We start from the raw sequence: 23,222 nt of genomic DNA, 5'->3' as shown, positions 1-23,222 counted from the left end.
ATCCAACTCATATTTGCAGACACACATAAATCATGACTGGTCTCAAGGCTTTAAAAAGTCTAATCTAAGATTAGATTATAGAACACAGTTCCATCAAAGCCAAAAGAGCCTATATGGCAAATAATTATTCTTGCTTCACTTTATACAAATAACCAGGCCACATACAATAAGACTAAAATTTATTTTGCCAACAAATCAGTCCACATACAATAAGACTAAAATTTATTTTGCCAACAAATCAGTCCTACCATGGTTTGTTTAAATAAAAACAGGGACTGGAGAGAGAAAAATTATGTTTCACAAACTATGGTACACCTGTTACTAGACTCTAGTCTCATCCATTGTTTTTGAGTTTTTTCTGCAATTTAGACTGACCCTGCTTATTCCTGTGAACCAACCAGTGAGCTCTGGCTGCTGCTCAAAAGAAACATGAGGCATGATTAACATAAAAATCTGAATCACTATTCTAATTCTGGACACATAATGAAATCAGCTAGCGACCCCATATCAGCTTGGTTCCCACAATTGCCCAGTTCATAGAAAGCTGTCTTATTTAGTTGATTTGAGACAATTTTACTGATTTCACTTTACAGTTGTAGAATATATTGCTGTTGTACTCTTTGTATATAATTCAGGATAAGCTTACTCAATGTTTTCTTAAATACTTACTAATCTTCCAGGTATCATCTTTCATCAGGACTCAGAGTTTTGAATGACCTTCACCATACTAACACTTTATGACTAAACTCCTCCCAACTCTAAATACAAGAGACCCTAAATATTGTTAGGCAGGAATATCATTGCCCCTGTTCAGCCTGAAGAAGCTACAGAAGATAAATTTCTATCCCTCTGCACCCTTCAGGATTAAGGGTCCCCTTATAAATGGGAGGGGGGAAATGTGTCAGAGGCATTCAAACCAGAGTGACTCCATCTTGAATTAGGGCTGGGTAAAATGAGGCTGAGACCTACTGTGCTGGATTCCCAGGAGGCTAGACATTTTTAGTCATAGGATATTTACAGTTAAGGGAAGAAGTTAATAACGTTTACTGAATAGACCCAGGACTTAACAAACCCAGGAAATAACAGACCCAGGAAATGTCCTGATGTCCTGATATCTTACGAACAAAAGCATTCGTAGTTTAAGAATAAGTTTTGCAGTCAGGTACGGTGGCTCATGCCTGTAATCCCAACACTTTGGGAGGCCAAGGCGGGTGGATCACCTGAGGTCAGGAGTTTGAGACCGGCCTGGCCAACATGGTAAAACCCCATTTCTACTAAAAATACAAAAATTACCCAGGCATAATGCACATGCCTGTAGTTCCAGCTGCTCAGGAGGCTGAGGCAGGAGAATTGCTTCAACCCAGGAGGCAGAGGTTGCAGTGAGCTGAGATTGTGCCACTGCACTCTAGCCTGGGCAACAGAGCAGGACTCTATCTCAAAATAATAATAATAATAATAATAATAATAATGTTTTGCTTTAAAGATAATACAGATTCTTTCCAAAGTAGTTACACAAAGATTAACAATCCCTTGTCACAAACCCTTGTAGTAAAAGCACATCTCCCCATGACTTTTTCCTTTGTTATATATAAATAAGCATTATACCTAAGGCAGACGTGTTTCTCCTCTTGCTTTTGGGAATGCCCTAGTCTCTCTATGGAATAGCCACCCTTTTATTCCCTTACTTCCTTAATGTACTTGTTTTCACTTTACTCTGTGGACTCACCTCGAATTCTTTATTGCACAAGATCCAAGAACCCTCTCTTGAGGTCTGGTTTGGGACCCCTTTCTGGTAACAGATCCACTGGTGTAATCAGAATGAATGGGATGCCAAAAAGGCAGAGGAAAACTGTCAAGATGAAATTAAGGCACAGCAGTAATGGAATATAACAAAGGAATAAACATTTTACTGTTTAACACTAAAAACAGCATAAACTAATAGGTCTTAACACAAGTAAGAGAAGAGGTCTATGTCAATCTTTGAAATTGTTAAAACATTGTAATGACAAAAATTTTTTTAAGGTTCATTTGTTTATCCATGTTGGTTGTTTTGTTGTTGTTGTCATGTTGCTGTTACTATATTTTTGCCTAACCTATAGCATCACACTAAACACTTCAGACAGAAGTGTTTAAAACAGAAAGCTCTGCAAAATCATCTAAATGGGCTCTGAGGGGCACTGCTGAAGTACCATCATCTCCTCATAAGGGCAATTCCAACGTTTAAGGTTATTTGCTAAAAGAATGCCCTGGCAACGAAGTGGCAGTTTCACATTTGATACATACATTTTGTGATGACAACATCTGAGGGTAAATCCCCAAAGTGGGCCACAATAATTTTTGGCTAAATCAAGCCCAGCTCTCTCTAATGCACAGACTCTGAGGTCTTGAGTAAATCACTTAAACTTTCTGGGTCATGGTTTTTTCATCTGAGAAATTAAGATTCTGGGCTTGATGGCTAAAGACCTTCCAGCTCCAACATAACAGGGCTCTATAATTAAGAGCAACCTTTCCACATGTATTGGGGTGTTAGCAGGAATTCAAGTGACAACTGAGGGCATTTCCACCCTAAGAAAGCAAATCTCTAGTAACACTCTTATGTTCTCACTCCTCAATGTTTATTAAGCCCGGCTAAATGTTCTTCTTAGGATCAGGCACTTAGTAAGCAGCTTAGCAATCTTAACTGTTATTAATGTAAATCACTTCTGAGGAAAGCAAATTGCTATATAACAATATTAAAATACATACTGATGATCAGAGTCATTTGAAGTAAAAAAAATCAGGGTTGGAATCCCAACTCCACTGATCACTAACTATATCACCCTGAACATGTTATTTAAAATATCTGTGCTTCTGTCTCTTGATTGTAACATAGAGACAGTACTGACCTCACAGGTGTATTGAAAGGATTAAGTACAAATAACAGATATAGCACACCTGGTTAACTAAACATTAGTTCTTTCTCAGCCAGTGCTGGACATTAAATTCTGATAGGTATGCCTAATTTCCACCCCATTTCTGGTTTCATCCTGAATTTCCATGTATAAATTACCTTTCCTTGCCCTGCATTATTGACAAGGACCCTCTCCTTGACCAAACTTTAGTCAGGCTCCTCTGAGTCCTCTTTGCAACTAGGCCTCCACTTTGACCTATACAAACTGCAACTTTCAGCACAACCCATTTCATCAACCCTCCACACTAAGACATTTGAACAAACACTAGCTCAGGTTCTATCAGCCCAAGGCCATGTCCCTAGGATGACAAAACCACCTCCTTAACATGCCTACCTGAGAAAGCTCAGAGCTTTCTCAAATTATTTCTTAAGCCAAAATAACTTACTGTTCGTTCTAGCCAACACCTGATAATAGGTCCCTGACCTTCCTTTTCTAGAGCATTTACTCCTGAAAGCTTGCAACTGTAAATCTTTTCCTTGTACCTTTGAGATGTAAATCCTCTACCACCCAGAAACAGTTCCTCAAGGACCTGGGAGCCACCTCTTTGAAATGTAAACATCCAGAGAGATACCTCTCCTGTTGCCCAGTTCTTCTTGTAGGAGGGTTAAGAGCCTAACTGGTGGGCATCTTGTCCCAAATTGCAAAGCTATATTTCCTGTCCTAAAGACACAAGAACCAATTTGCACAACTATATTTCCTGTCCTAAGGATACAAGAAGTTTGTTTCTCCTCCAGATAAACACCAATTAACAAACCCACACTGCCTAACTACACATACAAATCACCCTTAATGTCTTTTAGTACCTTTTGTTTAGTACATCCCAGCATTTAAAAGGGCTCCTGTCTTTTGTTCAGTTCAGTTAAGCTCTGGTAACACTGAGGTCTCTCCCCTACTGAAGTAGTACTGAATAAAATATGTCTTATCATTTTTTAAAGTGTCGGCTGCAAAACTTTAACATTATTCACTTAGCAAACATTTGTTGAATACTTCCCATGTTCTAGGTGCCATACAATGATACTAACAATGAGCAAGACATTGTCACCTTCCTCAAAAAATTTGTAATTCACAGAGGGGGACAGGCATGCATGCAAAATATAGCAGTTCCAAGGCAGTAAGATAAGTACCAATGGTACAAAGTTGTAACTAGCATCTCAAAATTCACTTACCCAGTAGCATACATGATTTACTGTTAAAAAAAAAAAGTCCGTTTTTATATCTCCATCAAAAAAACATGGACTTCAGCCAGGCACAGTGGCTCAGGCCTCTAATCCTATCACTTTGGAAGGCTGAGGCAGGAGGATCACTTGAGCCCAGCAGTTCAAGAATAACTTGGACAACACGGTGAGACCCTATTTCTACAAAAAGAAAAAAAAAAAAAGCAGGAACCACCTCTATGCACACGGTAATAACACCTTACATTGTATAGCATTTTATTTTTACCAAGGGTTTTGATATATATGTTATTAAATATTTTTTATTTGGATGAGTAAAAGTATACATTAACAGTACTTTATAATTTAGAAACTACTTTCACCATTTAGATAAGGTAGCCATTAGTATTCCCTGAATGTAATTAAATAACTATAGCTCTATCAGGGCTGTTTGTATCTACTAATCTACCAAATAAGAATTTCAGAAAAGACAAAGAATAAGGTAAGATTTTCTTTCTCTGGTTGCAGAACTCTGAATTTAACTAACATCATTGAATGCCACACCTACAATGGGTGAATTTTATGGCATATAAGTTATACTTCCATAAAGCCCTAACAAAATAAAATAAAAATAAGAACTGAACAGAAGATGAGAACATTAGTGAATTGAAACATAGGTCATTAGAAAATTTCCAAACTAAAGAGGAAAAAATACAATGGAAAATAGGAAAAAGAGTTTAGGAGTCAAATAGAACAGGGTGAAAGAGTCTAAAGGATATAAAATTGTACTTCTAGGAGCGGAGAAAACTGATCAGACCAGAAGAAATACTATTTGATGAGATAGCTGCTGAGAATATTCTAAAACTGGCCAGGGGTGGTGGCTCACACCTGTAATCCCAGCACTCTGGTAGGCTGAGGCAAGTAGATCAGTTGAGGACAGGAGTTTGAGATCAGTCTGGCCAAAATGGTAAAATCTTATCTCTACTGAAAACACAAAAATTAGCCAGGTGTGGTGGCACGTGTAGTCAGTCCCAGCTACTCAGAAGGCTGAGGCAGGAGGATCACCTAAGCACAGGAGGCAGAGGTTGCAGTGAGCTGAGATCACACCACTTCACTCCAGCCTGGGCCACAGAGCAAGATTTTGTCTCAAAAAAAATTTTTTTTAATTAAAGAATATTCTAAAACTGATTCAAGAACCTCTATGATCCCCAAGCAAGATAGACAGTAAAGAAAAAGTGTATCAGCATATCTTAACAGAACCCTTCAATACCAAAGACAAAGAAAAAATTTTTAACACACGGAGGAAAAAGGCACATCACCTCTAAAGGACCAAAGTGAGACTGACAGCCAATTTCTCAACAAAAACAATGGAAAACAGAGGACAATGAAATTACATCTTTAAAGTACTGAAAGAAACTGACAACCTAGATAGAATTCTACATGCAGCAAAAATATGCTTCAAAAATTAAGACAAAATAGTTTCAAACAAGTAAAAATAGAAAGAAATACTAAAGGGAGTTCTTCCAGCAGAAAGAAAATAATCCCAAAGGGAAATACAGACTTACATGAAGGAATGAAAATAAATGATAAATATAGATAAATACTAACTGTATAAAACAGCAATAATGTATCATGTTATTTTATTCATGTGTGGAATTAAACTGATACAACCATTCCAAAAAGAGCAAGGGGTTTATAGAGTCAAAGTATTCTGATAACACTACACCATCACGGAAGGATTAAAATACTAATTTAAAGTATATTCATAAGTGAAAAATAGATGCTATAATCTCTAGGATAAGTCAAAAGAGTAAAACACAATGTATAACTAACAAGAAAAGAGAGAAGAAAACTGAATTAAAATTTATTAATTTTTTTAAAGGCAAGAAAGAAAAAAAGAACAAAGAACAGATAGGACAGTTAGAAAACAAATAGTACAATGGGAAGTTTAAACCCAATTATATTATCAAGTACTTTACATGTAAATGAACTATTAGCTGCTCCGAAGACTGTCAGGTGAGATAAGTAAACAAAAGCCAGCTATATGCAGCTTATAAAAGAAACAACTAAAAATAGAGTCAGGAAATTTAAAGTATATAAGAATATATACCATGCAAACACTAACCAACTAACAAAGGAGAGTTGGTATATACTACTATAAGACCTGTAGACAGTAAGTCAAGAACCATTACGAGAGCTACAGAGACGAAAGGTGTCCAATACACCAAGGAATTATAACAATTATAAGTTTGTATATATCCAATAACATATCCTCAAAATATATACTTAAAAACTGACAGAATGAAAAGTAGAAAAATTCATCATCTCAGTGAGAGATTTTGCTTATCCTTCCCAATAACTGACAGAACAAGCAGCCTGAAAAATTGTAGATAGAAACTTTGATCAATACAATTAATGAATTTGACCCAATCTATGTGCACCAAATTCTGCAATTACAACTACAGATTATATTGTATAGTCTATTCAAGTGCATGTCTATCACTCAGCAAAAATGATCATATCCAGGCCATAAGAATAGTCTCAAAAATATCAAAAGACTAAAATGTTAATAGCGTGTTCTTTGACAATAGCTGGATTAAGCTAGAAATCAACAAAAAGATTTTTAGAATATCCTAAACCATTGGAAATTAAGCAATAAATGTCTAATAACTTATGGTCAAAGAAAAAACACATGGATATTTTTAAGTATTTTGAGCAGAAAAAATGTGACAGAATTTAAGAGGATACTATTAAAGCCATGCTTGAGGAAAATGCAGAGCTTTGAATGCATATGTTAGAAAAGCTGAAAATCAATAATCTAAGTAGCATTTTCACAAAGTTAGAAAAAACAGAAAACCTAAAGCCAAAAATATTAGGAAAGAACAAACTATGAACAGAAATTAATAAATTAGAAAATAAGCATACAATAGCAAAAAAAAAGTCAAAATAAGTTCACTGATAAAATAATAAATTTGATAAACCCCAGGCAAGACTGATCAAAGGGGGAAAAAAGGCACAGATTGTAAATATCAAAAATGAAAAGGGAGGCACTATTCAGCTACTTACACCAATCTCTCTCCTAAACACAGACAAATTCTCAAACAAAATATCACTAAATTGAGTCCAACAAAACACTAAAATAATAGCATATCAGTTGGATTTATGATAGAAACGCAAAACTGTTCTAACATTTTTTAAAAATGTGATTACCATATTGACAAAATAAAGGAGGAACAAATCATATGATCATCTCGATAACTGCGGAAAATCATTTGCTAAAACTCAACACATGTTCATAATTAAAATATCTATTAATTAGAAATAAGAGATCTTCTTAATCGATAAAAAGGTTTCAACAACACTTGTAAGCAAGAGCCATATTTTAAATATTGAATGCTTTCCCCCTGAAATTGGGAATAAGACAAAGTACATGCTATCACCATTTCTATTCAAAATTATAATTGAGGTCCTAGATAGAGCAATGAGGCAATAAAAAAAGTGTAAGATACAAGAATCAGGCAAGAAGGAAACAAAGCTCTTTATCCATCACATACAGTGATGTACACAGAAAATCCAAATCATTCTACAAATAAGTTATTAAGATTAAGAAGTGAATGCAGCAAAATCCCTAGAATCAAGGTCAAGATACAAAAATGCATTTATGCCCGGGCACAGTGGCTCACGCCTGTAATCCCAGCACTTTGGGAGGCTGAGGCGGGTGGATCACGAGGTCAGGAGATCAAGATCATCCTGGCTAACAAGGTGAAACCCCATCTCTACTAAAAATACAAAAAATTAGCCAGGCGTGGTGGCAGGTGCCTGTAGTCCCAGCTACTCGGGAGGCTGAGGCAGGAGAATGGCATGAACCTGGGAGGCAGAGCTTGCAGCGAGCCCAGATCGCGCCACTGCACTCCAGCGTGGGCAACAGAGAGAGACTCTGTCTCAAAAAATAAAAATAAAAAAATAAAAAAAATACAAAATAAAAAAATAAAAACAAAAATGTATTTATATACACAAGAAACAAAAAATTACAAGGTGAAAAGATGGCATTTGCAATAACAACAAAAAGAACAAATCTAATGAAAGAAGTACAATACTACAGAGAGAACTTCAAAACGTTACTTAGAGAAATTAAAGACAACATAATTAAATGGAGAGCTATATTGTGTTCATTGATTAGAAGACTCAATATTATAAAAATGTCAACTCTCCCAAACTGATCTACACAGTCAATGCAATTCCAATCAAAATCTATCAGGTTGTTTGTGGAAACTGACAGGATGATACTAAAATTTGTATGTAAATGCCAAACACTAAAAATGGGCTAAAAGAAAATCAAGACAAAAAACAAAACTGAAGAACTTATACTACCTGATATCAGGATTACATCAATGTAAAACACTTTTTGGTTTTGTTTTTTTGAGACAGGGTCTTGCTCTTGTTGCCCAGGCTAGAGTGCAGTGGTGCAATCTTGGCTCACTACAACCTCTGCCTCCTGGGTTCAAGCAATTCACATGCCTCAGCCACCCAAGTAGCTGGGATTACAGGCGTGAACCACCACACCTGGCTTATTTTTGTATTTTTAGTAGAGACGGGGTTTCACCATGTTGGCCAGGCTGGTCTCAAACTCCTGACCTCAGGTGATCCACCCACCTCGGCCTCCCAAAGTGCTGGGATTATGTAAGACACTTTATTAGACAAATACATCATAAGGACAAAATACAGAATCCAGACAGAGATTCACAAGCATATGATTACTTATTTTTATGAAAAGAATGCCACTGCAATTTAATGGAGAAGAGATAATATTTTCAATAAATAACGCTGGGTCAACAGGATATTTACATAGATAAAAATCATTTTGACCCTTACCTCACACCCTACACAAAAATCAATTCAAAGGGGTTATAGATCTAAATGTGAAAAGTAAAACAATAAAACTTCTTGGTAGCATAGGAGAATATCTTCATGATATTGGAGCAGGCAAAAAATTCTTAAAGAAGACACAAAAAGCACTAACATTAAAAGAAGATGTATAAATGAGTTCATTAAAATTAAACACTTCTCATGGAAAAATTATAAGAGTTAAAAGCAAGCTACAGTGTGGAAGAATTCTGTAACACATACATCGCACAAAGGACTTCTATCTAGAAAATATAAAGAACTCCATAAAAATCAATAAGAAAAAGGCCGGGCGCAGTGGCTCACGCCTGTAATCCCAGCACTTTGGGAGGCCGAGGTGGGCAGATTATGAGGTCAGGAGATTGAGACCATCCTGGCTATCACGGTGAAACCCCGTCTCTACTAAAAAAAAAAAAAAAAAAAATACAAAAAATTAGCCAGGCATGGTGGCGGGCACCTGTAGTCCCAGGTACGCGGAGACCGAGGCAGGAGAATGGCGTGAACCCGGTAGGCGGAGTTTGCAGTGAGCGGAGACTGCACTCCAGCCTGGGCGACGACAGAAACTCTGTCTCAAAAAAATAAAAATAAAAAAAAAATCAGTAAGAAAAAGATAATCTTTTTTAATGGACAAAAATATTTGAACTGGCATTTCATGGAAGAGGCTATCCAAATGGCTAATAAAACATGAAAAAATGCTCAATATCACTTATTAGGAAAGTACAAATAAAAACTACAATGAGATATCATTTTTCATCTGCCACTATGACTGGCAATACCAACTATGAGCAAGAATGAGAAACAACTAGAACTTTCATACACTGATGTTGAGAATGTCACCGATATAACCACCTGGACAACTGTTTGGCAAATGTTTGATAGCAGTATCACAGCTAAATCATACATATAACCCATGACCTTTCTACTTCTACACAGATGCACAACAGAAATGCTCACATACACATGTATAAGAATGTTTATAGCAGCACTATTTGTAATAGGTGAAAATGGGAACAACCCAAATGTCTATGAACAGTAAATGATTTTAAAAATTGTGCTACAGGCAGCAATGAAATACTATACCAAAATGAGAGAGACAAAAAACAAACTATTACTACATCCAGCAGCAAGGATGAATATCCCAAATAGTTGGTGAAAGCTATCATACGCACACACATAAAGTACACACTGCCTGATTCCATTTGTATAAAGTTCTAAACTGGGCAAAACTAATCAACAGTGTTAGAATTCAGACTATGGGTCACCTTTGGGGGCAGGTAATAACTGAAAAAGGCAAAGGAAGGATTTGGGGGTAATAGTAATCTTCTATTTTTTGATGTGAGTAGTAGTTACACAGAAGACTCACTTGAAAATGCATAAAAGCTATATATCCTTACGATTCGTGAACTTTTCTATATGTATGTTAACCTTCAATAACAAATGTATTTAAAAATAAAAGTAATGCTTCCTATGTCTATACAAGATACGTACAACACCAAACAGGTAATGTGATTGTGAAGTCTATATGCAACACCATGAGAGACTTTCTAAAACTCAAATCTGATCATTTACTCTCCTGCTCAAAATATTTTAACGTCTTCCTAATCTGGCCTCTGTCTACCTCACCAGCCACATCTCTTACTCCTTTCTCCTCCTCGACCTCACTCCACCCCCTCCCCAATTCTTTTTACTCTCCAAAAGAAGCCACATTATTTCAAATGGATTCTAAGCTTTTATGATGCCCTGTTCCCTCTTTATAGCTCTTTTACCCACACTTACCACCCCAAACTGTCCCATATTTGCCTGCTTTCCTGGGACATCCTTCATCCAGTATAGACATCAATTATTCCCAAATCCCAAATCTTGCTTGGATGCCTCTCCTACAGACTCCACAGGCATCATACATATGCCCCATCGTGGCACACACTTGTGTAATGACCAGACACTTATCTGTAATTTCTTCTGTTAGCCTCAGGAGGGTAGGGCTATACCTGATTTGTTCATCTTTGAGTCATTAGTGCCTAGCACAGTGTTACTTCAGAAATTTCCCACTCTACAATGTGAGATTTTTACAAGAGCTGTCTAAATGTTCCCCTTTTTAAACTGCCTGTGAAAGAAAAATTTATATTTATAGACCAATCAACCACGACCATGTAAATTTACTGTAGACCAAAGAATAATTGAATCTCAGTAGAGATATTATCCTGAGTTCTAAAATGCTTTAAGCTTCTCCTAATTATGTGTCCAATTGTTGACATAAAGCTCTTTAAGGATTTCTAACTCTTCCATCATTGTCTATAAAGATAGGGAAAGGGAAAACATTAAATTTTTTATGATGCTAGTTCCTTACTGATATGGTTTGGCTCTGTGTCCCCACCCAAATCTCATGTTGAATTGTAATTCCCAATGTTGGAGGTGGGGCCTGGTGGTAGGTGATTAGATCAAGGGGCAGTTTCTAATGGTTTAGCACAATCCCCATAGTGCTATCTCGTGACAGAATTCTCAGGAGATCTGGTTCTTTGAAAGTGTGTGGCACCTCTCCCATCTCTCTTCCTCCTTCCTGCTCTGGCCATGTAAGATGTGCCTCTTTTCCCTTGGCCTTGTGCCATGATTGTTAAGTTTCCTGAGGCCTCCCCAACCATGCTTCCTGTACAGCCTGCAGAACTGTGAGTCAATTAAATCTCTTTTCTTCATAAATTACCCACTCTCAAGTAGTTCCTTATAGCAATGTGAGAATGGACTAATACACTCATCAAAACTGTATCAATAGCATAGCCCATTTCTAATGCCCCATTATAATAAGTGATGTCTATCTCAAATGAATCATAGTAAGATGTCTTATTTTTAAACATCTTTTGTATGTATTCAATGTAAGATACATTGCTGAGTAACTTCTATCCATACATTATCATGATTAAGAGATCATAACAATTTCAACAATTTCAGTGACATCATATGGTTATAACTAATGTGCTATCTTTTTGGATCATCAAATGTTCTGATTTCCTGTGAAAACATCTTCTACTTATTAATATGTAGCTTGTAAGTCATTCCACTGTCAGAATCAGAGTGAAGGACTTCCAACTCTAATCTGCATATATGAATAAAGGCCTTGATATTCTGACTTTAGGAATACTTTCCTGCCAGCTACAATAACTTATTTGGTCATGATACACACACATATCTTCTGTGTGTGAAATATGGAAAATGCTGAATTGACAGTTAAGTCAACATACGGGGACTACATCTGGGAATACAACACAGGGATTACAACTTTAGGCAAAAAAAAAAAAAAGACATTGTTTCTGCCCTGTTGGAGCTTACAGTCTAGTGACGATGGTATCAATCTATCACATAAATAAACATAAAATTAAAATTGTGGTAAATACACCATCTCTCACCTGGACTATTGAAATTGGCTCCTAACAAGTCTCCCTGGTACCAATCTTGTCCCCTTGCATCTTCCATGTAGATCCATTCTCTACATGGAAGAATATTTCTAAAATGTTAACCAAATTACTCCCATCTTTCCCAGACCATCTCTACAAAAAGTCCTAGAATGGCTTCCTATTCCACATAGAATAAAACCCAAGTCCTTACCCTGAATAACAAAGTCTGGAGCAATCTGGCCACCCCTTTTCTTTCTAACCTCATTTCATATGACTCTCCTGTCTTCTCTCTCTGCCTCAGAGCCTTTGCACTGATTCTGTCTGAAATGCTCTGCTCTTGATCAAATCTTCTCGTCACTCAAATCCCTATTTAAATGTTACCTTACCCTTTAATCTAAGGTACTCATCCACTCATTTGCATTATTTTAATTATCTCAATTTTATTTATCTCTGCTAATATTCTTGTTTATTTATTTGGATTTTGTTTGTCCAGGACAGGAGAATAATGAACAAACTAGAAAAAAGGAATGGGGCTGCCAGCCAGCATTAAGAGCTCATGCGTGGATCACAGTTCAGTCTTCATAATCCTATCTAAATGGCAAACTACCTATGACAAAACAGAGATGGCATAAGCTTACCTCACTGCATCACCTTTGGAACTATTACAACTGTTGTAAACAAATCAAAAAAACATTGTTGGAGAAGTCACTCAGAAAAATAGGCGAAAGTATAGAATATTTGGATCTAATGAAATTACATTAAAATGCCTTTCAAACCCAGCAGATGTCATTAAAACAACTAACATAACTGTGAGCGACGGAAATGAAGAATCCAACAGAATGAAAGGAGATATCTCAAACACTGGTGGGCACGGCCTAAAGCTGACATAGACAGGCTTGGCCCTCCTGTATAGTCATCATAACAACAGGAGACTCCGTAACAATAAGAGACAGGGTGAGGAGTGACTCTGAATCAAGTCTAGGACTACACTATTCAACATGGCAGCCACTAGTCATGTTTGGCTATTGAGCACTTGAAATGTGGCTGGTGCAACTAAGAAGCTGAAATCTACATCATATTTAATTTCAATTAATTTAAATTTAGAAACTGAAACAATGAAAAATACTTTTCCTGCAAATACATTACTTTTTTGGTAAGGCCACATTTCTTTTTTTTAATTTTTTTTCCTGTTTTTGAGACCGAGTCTTCCCCTGTTGCCCAGGCTGGAGTGCAGTGGTGCAATCTTGGCTCACTGCAACCACTGCCTCCCAGGTTCAAGCGATTCTCCTGCCTCGGCTTCCCGAGTAGCTGGGACTACAGGCGCGTGCCACCAGGCCTAGCTAATTTTTGTATTTTTAGTGGAGACGGGGTTTCACCACATTGGCCAGGTTGGTCTCGAACTACCGACCTCAGGTGACCTGTCCACCTCAGCCTTCCAAAGCGCTGGGATTACAGGCATAAGCCACCATGCCTGGCCTCACTTTAACTGCTGAAAATATATCCTCCAAATTGAGATGTTCTCTAAGTGTAAAATGCATAACAGATTCGAAATAGTTTGTGCAAAATGAAAATGTTTAAAATCTCATTAATAATTTTTATATTGATTACATGTTGAAATTATGGTAATTTTGATATATTAGGTTAAATAAAATCTACTACTAAAAATAATTACTTCTTACTTTCTCTTTTTTTTTAAGGGGCACAGTCTCACTCCATACTGGAGTGCAGTGGAATAATCATGGCTCATGGAAACCTGAACTCCTGAGCTCAAGCAATCCTCCTGCCTCATCCTACCTCAGCCTTTGGAGCAGCTGGGACTACACGTGCGTACCACCATGCCCAGCTAATTTTTGCATTTTTTGTAGAGGTGGGATCTCACTATGTTGCCCAAGCTGGTCTTGAACTCCTGGCCTCAAGTGATCTTCCTGCTTCGGCCTCCAGGTGTGAGCCACGCACCTGGCCAATTCTTACTTTTTAATATAACCCATAACTTAAAAGTACATATTGGACAGCACTGGTCTAAGGATTAAAAAACCAATACTACCTGAAAAGAAGGGTTTGGAGTCTCCTATTGTTATGATGACTACACAGGAGGGCCAAGCCTGTCCATCTGTGTCATAGGAAGAATTCTCCAGAATGTGTGCCATCCAGATGCAGCATTCAAGCCTTAAATGTGTGATCAATAGGCAACCATATTTTAATTAAAAAATGCTCGGACAGCAATTTCAAATCAATATGGGATGGTAAGATAACTAAAGTTAACCTAGAATGGCACCTTCAGTTTATCTGAGATTATAAACTTCCTTCTAGTGGGTAACTAACTCCAATCTAGAGAAGGTTTAGCATTCAATATAGAGATGAGGAAAATCAGACTTGTATTATTACTTTTTAGAAAAGTTTAGAAATATGTCTTATATTAATTGGAACAGCCTGTGCACAATTGTCATGTTTTTAACGTTTAAAAGAATCTGACATCAAACTGACAGATGAGCTTTGTGATTCTAGTTCAAAATGTGTAATAGATTTCAGATATGATTTATTTTGATTGAAATATTTAGGAGTATTTGACTATGTCTATACAATATTAATTTTGTAAGTGACAAAATATTCAAAGGAACTTAACCTAAGTATTTGGTAAGGTTTTACTTACTTGAGTCATAAATTTGCCCAATAAACATATGATTTATCTAAACAGAAAAATAAATACATTAAAGTAACATGCGATTTAAAATATTTAAGGTTTGAAATTTAACTAAGTTCATAAATGAGGCTGATAATTTAAGAAATCCAATCTGTTCAATTTGAATTAAAGCTTAGTCAAAGAAAAAGTGAAGATGATTGCTCATATTTACCAGATATATAAACAGAGTATTAACATATGCAAGTTGAACTTAAAGGCCTAAAGAAAATTAGATTTTTGTTTCTACCTGAAATAAATTAAATATTAATTTTCCTTTCTCCACACAAAACTTACCCTTAATAACTAATAATTAAGTACATTAGAAATGTTAATTCATTTAATCCTCATAATCACCAAGTGAAGTAATATTATTGTCTCCACTTTACAGGTAATTGTCTTAGTCTGCTCAGATTGCTCTAACAAAATACCATATGCTAAATGGCTTATAAACAACAGAAATTTCTTCATCACTGTTCTGGGAACTGGGAAGTCCAAGATTAAGGTGCTGGCAGATTAGGTATCTGGTCAAAGACCACTTATTGGTTCACAGATGGTGCCTTCTCACCGTGTTCTCACATGGCAGAAGGGGCCAATGACCTCTCTGGGGTCTCTTTTATAAGGGCACTAATACTATTTATGAGGGCTCCACCCTCATGGCCTAATCACCTCCCAAAGGCCCTACCTCCTACTACCATCACCTTGGGAGTTAGAATTTCAACATATGAATTTGGAGGGGACATGAGCATGCTGTCCATTGCAGTAACGAAATGAAGGCACAGAGAGATTAAGCAGCTACCTCAAGGTCGTATCACTAAAAGGTGGCAGAGGCAGTATTCAAATCCAGGCTGTCTGGCTTCTCATACTGGCCTTGAACATTAAAAAAAAAGAGAGAAAAAAAGGTCACAGTGATCTATATAATTAGATGATCATAAAAGTGGGTTTATTCCATACTATTCAGATTCTAAGTCTCATTCCTTTTTCCCCCCCAGGAGTTATCAAGGAAAGTATGCACCAGGAATTCCAGGAAAACCCCATGTCATGCAGGAGAATGACCCAAATGAAAACATCTTTCCAAACTTCTAACTTCATCCCTGATACCACACTCCAGACCTTCAGCATCCTAAAACAAGGAAATCTCCCACTGTAGCAAAAAGCATGTTGCTCTGACCCTGAGGGAATTTAGCCTGGGGGATATGACATTTATTGAGTTACTTTTCATTTCATTTCATCCTATACCACTCATGTAGCCCTTGTCCTTGTTCATTTCCAATCCAGAACACAGTATAAAACAAAACACAAATTCAGGAGACAGAAAATAACTCCATTTAATTTTGGTTTTTGTTCCAAAGATAGACTTGAGGATAGGGGTTCTCTGTCTCTTTCTACTCTAAAAGCCCATCTGAGGTCTGCAGCAATAACTGTGAACAACGATGTCTTTTTCTTGGCTACCTCCTGAGAACTACCTCCTCCTTCTCAGCCAGCCATACCTGCCACTCTGAATTTGCTCCACCAGGCAGTCCTCAACTGCCACTCTTTCCAAAGTAACATAATCCCAAAAGCATCTTCACTGCAGAAAGGCATTCTTTGTCTGCTGGTAATTAACAAAGCAATCATAGTCAAATTCAGATTGTGGTTTATCCACACAAATCATGTTTTTAAATCTACCAACTCTGTACAATCTTGGATAAGCTATTTATTAGCCTTTTATAGATGAGGAAACAAGAATTATGGTGACAATCAAAAGAGACAGCTTGTGTGGAATACTTAATAGCGTACCTGGCACCAAGTAAATGCTTAATAAATGGTAGTTATTACAATATTTACTATTAAAAGAACCTACAGAACTATGTTTACTCACTTGCTTTTATGAACACCTGTCTCTTATTTAGTCCTACTTTTCACATAGCTTAAATAAGCTCCTGAAATTAAAATGCTTAATCATTCTTCTATGGAGACAGTAAGAACATGTGTTATTTCAGAGGAGGGACATGCACAGAGTTCTACTGGGAGGGAGTGAGAAGGGAGTATCACTTAGTCCTTAGCACATGTAAGAGGTAGCCTAGGAAAGAGCAGGTGAGCCCAGGTTGAGGATAACCCCGTGAGGCAATGCAAATGGATCAACATTTCCAAGATAGATTTACATGTATATAGCAAGGCCAATACCACAGAAAATATGTAGTCACCCCTCAATATCTGCAGGGGGGCTGGCTCCAGGACCCCCAAGGATACCAAAATCTGAGGATGCTCAAGTCCCTGGTATAACATGGCATAGTATTTGCATATAACCTATGTACATCCTGCCATGTACTTTAAATCATCTGTAGATTGCTTATAATACCTAATACAATGTAAATACCATGTAAATAGTTCTTAGACTGGGTTTCTTATTTGAATTATTTTTTATCGTTGCATTGTTATTTTTTTTCCAAATATTTCCAATCCATAATTGATAGAATCTGCAGATGTGGAAACTGCAGATATGCAAGGCTGACTATATTCTTTTAATATATGAATACAAATAATAAATTAAAGAACAATTACCTTTGGAAAACATCTTTTTCATAAATTATTCTAGTTTCTATGTACAGAAAAGAATACTGGTACATGTCACAATATGCTATGAAGAAATGCTTCTTGTTTTATGACTTTAGGTTTTGTTTCTTTTTAGCAAAAAAAGAAAATAAGATGGGGGAGGAAAGCCCAAGCATAATAATTAGTGTCATTATTTCTACACTTAGTAGATATCAGTAAACAGAAAATAAAGCTTGCTGCATTCCTTGACATAAAGCCAGGATTCTGGTATATTTTGTGTACCTTTGGGTTAACGTAACAGAAAGTGATCATATTAGTTTCCTCACTCATAAAAAAGGGATAATAGTACCTACTTCAAAGGGTTGTTGTGAGGATTAAATGAGTTGATATTTCTGAAGTGCTTAGAAAAGTGTCTGGCCCATAGGGAAGAATTCATAAAGGTTTGATTGACAGAGAAGAGCTGGAAGTCAAAATTACTGCAATCAGACTAAACAAGTTCTCAGTAAACCAATATACAGGAAGAAAAAAGGCCAGAGAAGACCACACAGAAACCTTTTATTGTAGATTTAAAATTCAAGAGTTTGAACAATCAACAATTCTTCAGTATAACTGTGCCCGGCACATCACATGGTGATCAAATTATGTAAAACACCATGTCTGCCTTGAATGACTATAGCTATAGAAGAGGGAAGATGATTCACAACAGACTGATCAGAAACACAACTTCTCACTCAAATACAATATGTTGGCCAAACACACAGTTTTATTTTATAGTTCCATTGCCATCTTGATTATCTAAATCATGTACCTGACCAATTAGATAACATTTCTCATGTGGGAAAATTTTATTATTGGGCCTTAATTTGTGGTTTACAATGCTTAAAGTGCACTTAAACCACAATTCAAGAGAGTCACATTTTAGTTAATTGGGAGGAAAAATGGAGGCAAGTGACCAGGACCAGCACCAGCAACTCTTTTGTAGGACTAGCCAGCCTCTGGAAATGGTCACTAGGTAAAGACCTCAGGTAATTTGCTTTAAAGTCTGGACCATAAAGTGTTAAAAGAGATTATTAGAGCCATCACTGTCCCCCAGCTTCCTGCCCCAGACTCCCTGACCCTGCCCTCCCAACCACCACCACTGCACCCCCACCCCTGCACCACCTTTGGCCACTATGCCAGCAGACTCTCAGTATGTACTGATCTCTTTAACACCTTTTAACTCACTGCTGCCTCTACCTCCTAGTTCTTTGGTTTTCACTTCAACCGATTATAAGATACAGAAGCAAGGATCAAGTTCAAAACATGTATGGAAATAAGCAATCACCTAACAGGATCCCAGATTCTACTATCCAACAAACCATGTCTGTAAATACTCAAAATGCGAAATATAAAGATTATAATGTGTTTTTTATGCACAATATTTTCTGATCAAATTACAAATTAACCAAATCATTTTTAAAATAAGCTCTGGAAATATAAAACTTTTTTAAAAAAATTACAAAATTAACTGGTAACTTTTGAAAAAAGGAAGGCTGAAAACAAAGGAGAATATTTCGGTATCATACATTAAGAATTACATATAAAATAAATAATCCTAATAGCTGAGAAACAAGTAAGTCCCCAACTATAAGAGGTTGGTTGACTTTCATCAAGCAACATAGAATATATAGAAGGAAGCATTTGATAAACATTTGATGACTGATGTCCAAAACCATACTCCATAACTGCTACAAACAATTGGCACATCAGGAAAACAATCGTTTATCTTGAACTATGTTTATATCACTTAAATTATGTACAATACTGTATAAAAGTATACATTTTCCCCAAGCACTTGTGGCTTACCAAACAGCTTAAGACATCTTATCTCCATTTTAATTGAAAACATGAAAAATGAAACACACGTCCACAAAAGTTTTTCAGCTTCTATCAATCACTATTAATAATCCATGTCACTAAACACCACAACCTATCACCATGACCATGTGTCTCCTGTGCCTTTTCTCAGCACAGTAGTTCTGATCAATACCCACTGTGCACAGCAGGTCAGTTAACAATACCTTATATTTACAGCATTTTGTCTTGAGGTCTCAGGGCCACACTATTCTCCCCAGCCACAAATCTAAACCTAAGTGTTTTGGTAATGAAGAAATCATTTAAAAACTACCATCCTTCACAAATGTGCTTTTATAAATGCTACAACACATTGCACTAGATGCTAAATTACCAACCAGTAATCATGTTATCACAGTGCAACTAGAAATTGCAAGAGAATGTTGACCCAGAAACAGTCAATAAAGGCTTCAGTGGCTTTATTTAGGCTGCCCATGCAGGCTTATATGGTTACAAACAACTGACTTTCAATGGCACAAACATAATGTTAATCCTAACTTAAACAGGAACATTTGTGGCTTTTTTTTTGTCTTTGGATATGCTTCATAAACTGAATTACAGAATTCTTTCAGGTAGAATACAGCTATGGTGACAATTATCAGGCCATATTTTACAGCTTATACCAAAAATTAGGGCCAATTTTACGTCATAAAATTAAAACCCGTAAGCTAGAAATGCAGGAAAAGACTCCTACTCCCGTGAATCAGCAAGAGTGATGACTAGTATTTTACACCTGGGGATATGCAGTGCTGTTGCCTGCTTCCACCAGGTGGCTAAACCATGGACAGAAAACACAATTGCTGTTTGCATTTTCTAAGGACATATTGCAGATATCATAGTATTTTTTCTTTCATTATCTGGTTATGCACATACCTCAGAACACTAGTAACACATATAAACATGCCAGATTATTGTTTTCCACTGCACTGACACAAGCTTCATTTCATGCTTCAGAGCTCTTATAAATAAGCCACTACAACCAAGCAGTGCATGCAATACATGATTGTTGATTTCCGTATACCAACTTTATTTTTTGGCAGAAAATGATGCAGCTTTGAAGAAGCCAAACTATATTGAATGTTGTGCCCGTGTGAGCTAGCAGTAAAGGCAAAGCACCAGTCCTTACTGTGCTAAATTCACCATGGATATCTCCGTTCTTCAGCACTCAGATTAAGGGCCACAACATAAATGTTTAGGCTAGAACTCACAGTGTGGGTTTCATCTGGCGGAAAGCACGGACCAAGTCCTTGAACTTGAATACTGGTTTTGCTAACAAAGATCTGAATAAAGCTGTTCTCTTGGTCCCTCAGGAAAAAAAAAACACACACACACACAAACTAATTTATTTTTAGTACAAAACATAAAACTACATTCTCTGTCTATATAATGTGCCTAGTCTTCAATATCCTATTTGCTGTTCATGCTTAAGTGAGAAAATACTTATTTTTCTCTCCCGTTTATCTTCTCAAAACAGATCTACTTCGTTTTAATCAATGTACTATTTTATTACTGTCATGAAAGAGTATTTAGCAGAGCATCTGTGAATCTTCCACAGGTAAAATTCAGTTTAAAAACAAGCCCAATTGTGAAATAACCTGCAAACTGTTAATTGCAACTTCAATCCTTTAGTTTCCAATACAATCTTCTAATGAAGTGGCATTACTTGAAGTTGCTGGCAAATATGAACAGACTGAGAAACCTAGTAATCAGCAGGCTAACAGGTGTTGAAATCCCAAAAGAGGGAAGAGGAATATTAAATAATCACTCTTTGCCTGACACCTCAAGTAGCTGTAATATGCAGAATTCCAATCAACTTAACTGCAATTCAAAATGATCAGTGGTACTGTTTTCATTAATTACTCTCTAGCAAAAATATAATTTCTTGCATTCCATATAGTTCTTTAAATGACCTATTCCAACTTATACATTATTTTACTAAGTTGGATATACAATTTTATATGTTAGATTATTTTCCAGTTATCAATATGACATCTCATATTGTTTAAATATGATTTAAAACAAATCTTATTAACATACATACAATTTCCTTCTGAATTGATCAACTGTATTTCTGAAAATGCATCTGTTTTCTTTCATATTACTACATGTAAGATGATGTCTAAGTACCAAAAAAATAAGTCTTCACAGTCACAATTTAAATCTGTGCTTCGCGTCTGCAACAAACTATCACGAAATGATTGCAAGGGTTGGGGCCACTGAGAAAGGTACCTATAACCTATCCAGTGCCCCAATGGCAACCGCATCGTGGTCCTCATCATCACACTCATAAACACCGATGCAAACACCGCCCAGCTACCTGCCTCCAGAGGTGCTTTGGATTGCCTCCCTACACATAAAAACACAAGGCACTTTCCAGTTCCTCACAGCATGAACACAATACCTTCTAGAAACAAAAGCAATGACCTCGGTGCCAAGTATCTCCTCGACAAAGTATCGGTACTGCTCTACACTCTGGTCTTGCTAGTCGGGGAAAGCCGGGCTACCCTTACCATCCAGTTATAGGTGCAACTGCACCTTCCAAAGAAAAAAGGTCTTTCGATTCAATATCCAAACGAACTTCAGAAGCCTCCTCAAAATGCTTCAGCCACAGGCATAAAAATGGGCTCACTTTTCAGAGATTTGTAAAAATCTTTCGCTTGTCCCTCTTACTACCCTCCCATCCCCTCCTCAAAGAGAATGCCATGAAACATGAAAGTCCAAAGGTAAATATTTTCATACCTTTTTTCCCCCCAAAAGCCTCGATGGCACGCCAAGAAGGAAAATAACAACAACAACAGAGGAGCAGCTCCCTGAGCAGGTGCAGCCCGCGCGGGCGCTCCGCAGCCGCCCGCCGCCGCACAGCCCCTCAAGTTGGTGCCAGGACGGCGGCCCCCGTGGTGCCCGGAGGGAGACTCCGCGCGCGGGCCCCGGCGCCGCTCGGCCCGAAGTTTGCCGCCCCCTCTCCTCGGCGCGCTTGGGCGGCCCGGCGCCGTCCAGGATTGCGGGGCTGGCTGCTGCCCCGGCGTTGGGGAAGCCGCGGGGGCGGCGGCGGCGGCAGCGGCAGCGGCGTCGGGGGCGGCCGCCGGCCGTTTCCTCGGTGGGGACGGGCCCCCGGGGACTCGGGCGCAGCCGAGTGCGGGCACCCCTCCCTCCGCGAGCCGGGCGGGCCCCGCCGCACCCCACCCCACCCCACCCCACCCGGCGTCCCGCCGACCCCTCCCCGGCCGCGGGCGCGATCGCCTTACCTGGCCGCCGGCGGCCCAGGGCCCGGGAGCCGCTCCGGCTGCGGCGGCGCCTGGGAGGGGAGGGAGGTTCCCGTGGAGGAGGAGCTCGCGCGAGGAGCTAGCGGGCTGGCGGGCGGGCGGCTTTGTCTCTACGGCGCGGAGCCGCCGACCCTGCGTCACCATGGCAACCGCCGGGGCCCCCCCGGCCCTTCCCCTCAGCAGTCCGGGTATTCGGAGAGGACAAGGACCCCCGATGGGCCGCCACCACCACAAACACGCCCCTCTCTCAGTCTCCCTCACAAACCGCCTGTTTCTCCCCAGCGAGAGGGGAAGGCTAAAGCGGAGCGAGCCCAGGGCCAAGTGGTATTCGCATCCTAGTAGGCACTCCTTTGCTTCCCCACACTGGACATTCCAACTCCCGTCGCACCACCATCCCCCGCCCAGACACCCTCCACCACTACCACCACCACACCTTTCTCCTGTGGAGCTGTACCCTCAAAATG

The 23,222-nt window shown here is 38.3% G+C and overlaps 1 protein-coding gene across 5 annotated transcripts in view; it reads right to left on the bottom strand.

The window, feature by feature from the left end:
• Positions 1-22,918, bottom strand: part of RNF182 (ring finger protein 182) — a 55,324-nt gene extending 32,406 nt beyond the window's left edge. Inside the window, exons 1-2 of one of the 5 annotated variants that reach the window (XM_054685606.2) lie at positions 22,741-22,918; positions 1,727-1,849 (exon numbers count right to left, since the gene is read on the bottom strand). The gene's annotated coding sequence lies outside the window, so the exon portion shown is untranslated. Of the gene's footprint in view, positions 1-1,726; positions 1,850-22,234; positions 22,495-22,740 lie in introns of those variants that run through there. The other 4 variants (XM_054685607.2, XM_016954928.4, XM_016954927.4 and 1 more) reach the window with 4 other exon arrangements.
• Positions 22,919-23,222: the final 304 nt, after the last annotated feature.

This window comes from Pan troglodytes, chromosome 5 (genome assembly GCF_028858775.2).
Source record: "Pan troglodytes isolate AG18354 chromosome 5, NHGRI_mPanTro3-v2.0_pri, whole genome shotgun sequence".
NCBI lineage: Eukaryota > Metazoa > Chordata > Mammalia > Primates > Hominidae > Pan > Pan troglodytes.
The sequence above is the reverse complement of the archived record's forward strand: the minus strand, read 5'-3'. Positions and strand labels throughout refer to the sequence as shown.